Source organism: Heterocephalus glaber, unplaced genomic scaffold, assembly GCF_053883595.1.
Source record: "Heterocephalus glaber isolate CG9 unplaced genomic scaffold, H.glaber_assembly_v1.0 deba00000809, whole genome shotgun sequence".
Classification (NCBI taxonomy): Eukaryota; Metazoa; Chordata; class Mammalia; order Rodentia; family Bathyergidae; genus Heterocephalus; species Heterocephalus glaber.
This window is the reverse complement of record NW_028258163.1, coordinates 3,261,691-3,267,032: the sequence shown is the minus strand read 5'-3', so window position 1 is coordinate 3,267,032 and position 5,342 is coordinate 3,261,691. Positions and strand designations below refer to the sequence as shown.

The 5,342-nt window shown below is 44.1% G+C and overlaps 1 pseudogene; it reads left to right on the top strand.

Annotated features, from left to right (window-relative positions):
- Nucleotides 1-1,233: 1,233 nt before the first annotated feature.
- On the top strand, nt 1,234-1,819 carry LOC147829004 (ribosomal protein uL16-like; annotated as a pseudogene).
- Nucleotides 1,820-5,342: the final 3,523 nt, after the last annotated feature.

The following is a 5,342-nucleotide window of genomic DNA, read 5'->3' as shown; positions in this document are numbered from 1 at the left end:
CTAGGCAGTTCTGGATTTTTTTAAATGTAGTCATCATCTGAGTAAGTGTTTAACAAGTTGGTAGTTGTATGGTCTTCTGTATCTAAACCAGTCCTGGATGCACTTTCTTTTGCCTGGAGATCCTTTTTTATTAATGCTTCAGACTTTATGATCTCATCGACAGTGACATCCGCTGCCTCCTGTTGCTTTTTCATCAGTTTGGGAGCTTCAAGTGATTTCAGAGTGAGGTTGGATGCAGGTTTAGGAATCTGTATGATTGCTTGGATTTTGGCCATGATTTCATTTTGTTGTCTCCTATTGAAGCATTCCTCTCAGGAAGCCTCACTTGTCATGTTTTGAAATTTTAAGCTTGCCAGAGTCTGTGTGGTTGGTACTTGTGCTCTGGTCAGGGGACTTTGCTTTTTCTGAAGAGCCATGTACACGTGATATAGGAGTTTTGTTGTATGAATAGGTCAATTTATTGTTATTGTGAAAATGGTCTTGGCACATATAATTTTAAACTCAATCTTTTTTTTTTGGTACCGGGGATCAAACTCAGGTCCTTGGGCTTGCGCAGCAGGCGGCGAAACCACTGAGCTAAATCCCCGGCCTAAACTCAATCTTGATTTAAGAGAAAGACTATAAATTATTGGCTGGAATGCCTTTAGCATGACCTCAGATTCTATATAAACAAAAAGCATTAAAGTGTACAAAAGATGTTAGAGCTCAATAAGCCCATACGTAAGTTTTTTGTGTTTTTTTTTTCCATACCTAAGTTTTAACTGTAAAGCTTCAAGGACATTTTGTTTATTTTTTATTTTTTATTTTTTTTGGGGGGGGGTACCGGGGATTGTGCTCGGGTCCTTGCGCATGCGCAGCAGGCTGCAAACCCACTGAGCTAAATCCCCGGCCCATTTTGTTTATTCTTATATACTGGGCTGGGGATTTAGTTCAGTAGTTCTGCCACCTGCTTTGCAAGCACAAGGACCTGAGTTCGATCCCCGGTACCAAAAAAAAAAAAGGCATACTTATATACTAATTTTCTTCTGAGACACATTGATTTTATCTCCAAGACTTAAGGCCATTCCCTGACTCTTTGCATGAATTCTTATATGGCCAGTAAACAGCAGCATCTGGCCCCTGGTGAACTGGCTTTTCAATGCTGACATTTGCAAGTGAATCTTCTCCAAATATAGAACGAGCATAAAGGTTGGCTGCCATGTATACATGTATACATGTTGGCCCTATGCCAACATGCTGGATCAAGGCAAGTTGCAATTACAATTTACTGAAACACAATTTAAACATATAGGAAAATGTTTACAAAAGCATCTACAGCATGTAAACTATGTATAGGGCCAGGATTTGGAGTCTGAAGGAGAAAAAAACTTGCCACAAGCACCCTCTGGGAGAAAAAAAGAAGACAGAGTTTTACAAACCAAACCTGATACCTTCCCTACCAGAAAGTATCTCTGTTTAAATTTCTGGACAGGGGACTGAGGATATAAAGTAAAAAGTATCTTAAATAGAGACAGGCATACGAGATGCCTTTGGAAAGCCCCAGGGCACAGTGGGAATGGTTCACATTGGTCAGGTGATTGTGTCCATCTGCACCAAACTGCAGAACAAGGAACATGTGATTGAGGTCTTATGCAGGGCCAAGTTCAAGTTCCCTGGCTGCCAGTAGATCCACATCTCTGAGAAGTGGGGCTTCACCAAGTTCAATGCAGATGAATTTGAAGACATGGTGGCCAAGAAGTGCCTCATTCCTGATGGCTTTGGGGTGAAAATCATCCTGAACCATGGTCCCCTGGGTAAGTGATGGGCCTTACACTCCTGAAGGATTCTACTGTGCCACCCTCCCCACTAACAAGTTCATCCATAAATCTTATCCCTGCCCCCCAAAATAAATAAATAAATTTTATGTTTTTATAATTGCTATTGTTGGCATATCTAAGCTTTTCATCAGGCCGAAACTTGTACTCCAGAAACTCATGTCCGAACTTTCCCTGTACATGTCATACAAAATAAAATGTCATACCTGACCAGACTCCTGGCTGAGGCTACAGAAGAATTAGAAAAGGTAAAACAAGAAATGGAAGAAAAAGGCACCAGCATGACTGATGGTGCTCCTTTGGTGAAGATTAAACCGGGCTTAACAAAACTAAAGCAAGAAACATTCTGATGGCCTTTAGAATTGGTGTTGTAGAACACACATTGATCCAATCAAAATTGAAGAAGTCCACCATGACTAGGGACATGCATGCAACAGGAGCTGCATGAATTGGCTGGGAGAAAGATGTACCCATAAGTGAATATCCTGCTTCTCAACCATGGCCCCCAGTTCCATGCTATCAACATCACCTCCTGTGTGAAAAAAAAGCACCTCCCTAGTCTACCCCCAAACTTTAACCTCTGGACAATGGCACTTCCTGGAGCTGTGCTGGGTTCTTTTAGGTTTGCTTGTTAAACACTGTCCAAATTAGGGCCTTGATACCTGGACGCCTCAAGATTCTGCTCAGGTCTGTATTGATCACCCATGTCTGGCTTGGCTGGCCTTGCAGCTCACCAGATTCATTTACAAGTTCCCCACTCCACTTTGTGCTATGAAATCTGGCTGTACTTGTGTTAGTGACTGTTTTGCCCTAATCACACTTTAACTCAAACAATTTCTTTTTTTGTTTTTTTTTTGTTTTTTTTTCGGTACCGGGGATCGAACTCAGGTCCTTCCGCTTTCGAGGCAGGCGGCGGAACCACTGAGCTAAATCCCCGGCCCTCAAACAATTTCTTTATGCTATGAAGATCTGGCTGTACTTGTGTTAGTGACTATCTCGTCTTTTTCTTTTTTTTCTTTTTTTTTGGTACCAGGGATCAAGCTTGGGACCTTGTGCTTGGAAGGCAGGCGCCAGAACCACTGAGCTAAATCCTCGGCAGGCTTGTTTGCTCTCTAGTCTTTTTTTTTTTTTTTTTTTCTGGTACCGGAAATCAAAATCTGGTCCTTGCACTTGCGAGGCAGGCAGTGGAACCACTGAGCTAAATCCTTGGCCCATATCTCGTTTTAATCACACTTTAACTCAAGCAATTTCTTCCCATATTCATTTCCCGAACTATTTATGATACTGATCCTGAGGCTCAATCTGAGGATCTTTTCTTCCCTCAGGTGCTCTTACTCCCTTTTCCCACCTTCGTTTTTGACTTCTTTTCCTGCAAGCATAGCCTTCACGGGGAGTGGCCACCCAACGTCTTTCCAGTTATTTGACTCAATGAAAACAGACAGCTGCTGGATACACTGCCTTCTCAAAAGGGCCATGCTCAGAACCTAATCATTGCCACCATTTTTAAGTTGAAAAAAACCTGAATTCACCTTAGCATTACTTACGTTTTCCATTTGATCTTGACTTTGTAAACACTTAAAGAAAAAAAAAATTACAGAAATGTATGTCTATACTTTTTTTTTTTTTTGGTACTGGGCATCGAATTCAGGCCCTTGCGCTTGCACAGCAGGCGGCGAAACCACCGAGCTAAATCCCCAGCCCTATGTCTATACTTTTTATAAAGAAAAGTGAAAATACATGTCACAGAAAAGATACTATCCAGATGTTGTTTAGAAAGCATTTATCTTGCATTTCTTTTCTTTTCTTTTTTTTTCGGTACCGGGGATCGAACTTGGGACCTTGGACTTGTGAGGCAGGCGCCGAAACCACTGAGCTAAATCCCTGGCTATCTTGCATTTCTTTATTCTAATTATCTAAAGATAAAAAGTTTATAAAAAATTTTTTTTCACTTTCATTTCTCTTTATTGAATGATCAGGAATGCTATTAAAAATCACTAAAACAAATCCTATACTGCTATTAAGATTAAAGTCTGACATCATAAAGGATGCAGGTGGCTGAACAGATGAACAGATACTTAGGGCAAGGTATCCACCTTCCGTCTCTGGGGGCCCTGGGTTGGGGTGAAAATCCCAACCCAGAAATCCTTTGGTCCCTCTGGAGGACCTACCCTAGCCCAAGGCTGTGTGAGTTCTGCACCTAAGTTACCTCTGTAGTCTGAACCCCGAGTTCCTGGAAGGGCTCTGTATGAATAACAAGACACTGTTGTTGCTCTAGGAATGCCAAAGGTTCTGAGAGGCTTGTACTAGGCCTCCTTTGTCCACGTTTAGCTTTCCAGGGTGTGGGAAAGGAGTGCTGTCTCTAAACCCTAAGGCAAGACAGTCTAGCAGGACTGCTAGTGGGGCCGATTTTGGGGATCCTCAGTTAGAAGGCAAACAAGTACTGGGAGCTAGGGCCCAAGGGGATAGAAAAGGAAGCTTCTTTGGAATGAAGGATGGACCCAGCTGGTATCTCCCAGGATCCCTGCTGTGTGTGGGCTGTGCCCCCGGGGTGGAAGTAGGCACCAGGCCTCACTGATGACTGAGATCTTGCACTAGGCGATGTTCGCCTAGTGTTTTGACCACTGTTAAGATAGGTGTGTTACACAGGGCCTGGAGTGGCTATAGTCATCCTGCAGCCAAAAATTTATCAATAATGGGCTCTAGCCTGGTGGAGCCTCTCTTTGGAGGGGGTGTTGCCTTTTTTTGAGGGTATAGGTTAGCATCCTTGAGCTGAGTGATCGATCACCCACCCCAGGGTGCCATCATGCCAAGTTTCGGGATCAACTCCTGGCAAAGGAACTGGGCTCGACAGGGCCAGGTTGGCTGGGTTCCTGGCAAGTATGACATGAGTTGCCAGAGGTTTGAATGACAAGGTGGCCTCGAACAGGAGGAACAGATCTTCCAGTGACTGGTGCGGGGCATGCTGGTATTAGCATGAAGGCGATTTGGATAGGAAATCCCCCCAACCAGCAGTTGGGGGTTGTAGGGAAAACTGACTAGTTACCTCCTTCAAGGCCCACACAGCTGAGGAATGGGATGACAATTTGTCCCATGGGAGGTTGGGATAGAGTAAGAGGCCCTTGTATCCCTGTGATGCCCAGAGTTGCCCAAGAGTCTTCCAAGGTCATGGGGATGTCCTTGCACACTGAATTCTGGGCGTTCTTCCCTGGCTGCCATGGTGGTGGATGACCTTGACCCCTTCTGGGAACCAGGGCAGCCCCTCCTCCAGTGCCAAGGGTCCTCACCCATTTTTTTTTTTTTTTTTGAGACAGGGTCTCATTATGTAGCCCAGCCTGCCCTCAGACTAACTCATGGTGATCCTCATGCCTCAGCCTCCCTCACCTCTATTCTGATGAACTTGGGCTTTTGAGGTCACTCTTTAGCCCAGTGTCCCAACTGCTTGCACATAAAGTACCCAGACTTCCCTCTGTCACTTTGTAGGTTACCCCGGATCCCCTTGGTGCTGTGGACTTTGTTATGGACCTGATG